This window comes from Corvus brachyrhynchos, unplaced genomic scaffold, assembly GCF_000691975.1.
Source record: "Corvus brachyrhynchos isolate BGI_N302 unplaced genomic scaffold, ASM69197v1 scaffold1005, whole genome shotgun sequence".
In the NCBI taxonomy this organism is placed as follows: Eukaryota; Metazoa; Chordata; class Aves; order Passeriformes; family Corvidae; genus Corvus; species Corvus brachyrhynchos.
The window spans coordinates 158032-159082 of NW_008238124.1; positions in this window are offsets into that span (position 1 = coordinate 158032).

Genomic DNA, 1051 nt, shown 5'->3' on the forward strand with positions numbered 1-1051 from the left:
CCCGGGCACAACCGGAGCTCCCGTGAGTCACCGTGAGTCACGGCACGTCCCGCCGCTCACAGGGAGCCGACACAGGGAGACAGGACAGGGATTGCCGCTGGTGATTGCCGCTGACACCATGGCTGGGGAGATGGGGACAGAGCCACCGCCTGCTGCCCGGGACGGGGCCCTCAGGGGGACGAGACAAGCAGGGGTGGCTCCTCGTCGCTGTCCTCGGGCAAACCCCAGAGCTTCGGGCCCTGAGCCCATCTCAGTGCCTGTGCCAGCGCTGCAGAGGCCGCAGGTCTCAGTGGCACAGGGACATCCTGGGAGAAGCTGCACAGGCACAGGAGAGCAGAGGGGGGCTCTGCAGCCCCCAGCAGCAGGAACGGTCCAATCCCCCCTATTCCATGAGAACGATGGACTGCAACACACTCACATTAGAGAGGTGTGACGGGGAGAGCTCTGGCCTGGGGAAGCCAAACCGTCAGAGACCAGACAGATGGAACTGGGATAGAGATTGGGATGAGATGGGCATAAGGATGGGCATGGGTGAGGAGATGGGGATGTGGATTGAGATGGGGATGGGGGTGTGCATGGGCATAGGATGAGGGTGGAGACAAGGACAGGATGGAGATGGGCAGATGGGCAAGGAGATGGGGATGGATGCGAAGATGGGAATGGGATAGGAATGGGGATAGGGATGAGAACAACTAACTGCAGAAATGGACTTCAAAAAGAAGACCCTTATGGGAGGAGAATGAGGAGCTGCTTCAACAACTCCTTACAGCCTAAATCTAGCTGGGATGACAAGAAGGACCCAGATGGGGCAGGAATGGTCCCAGGCTACTTCAGCTGCTGGAGAAAGCCACGGGAACAGGCCGTGGGGCAGGTCACACTCGGAGCTCAAGGCCACTGTCCTCCAGCCGTGTGACAGACACTCTGTGATGGCACATTTCATCGGCTGGGGCTGAATTTAGCAGTTGGCCGATTTCTCCCTTTCCCTCCCCAAAAGGACACAGCAGCAGTGCCAGGTGACAGCAGCTAGCCACCCAGCTGCCCCGGCGCGGCT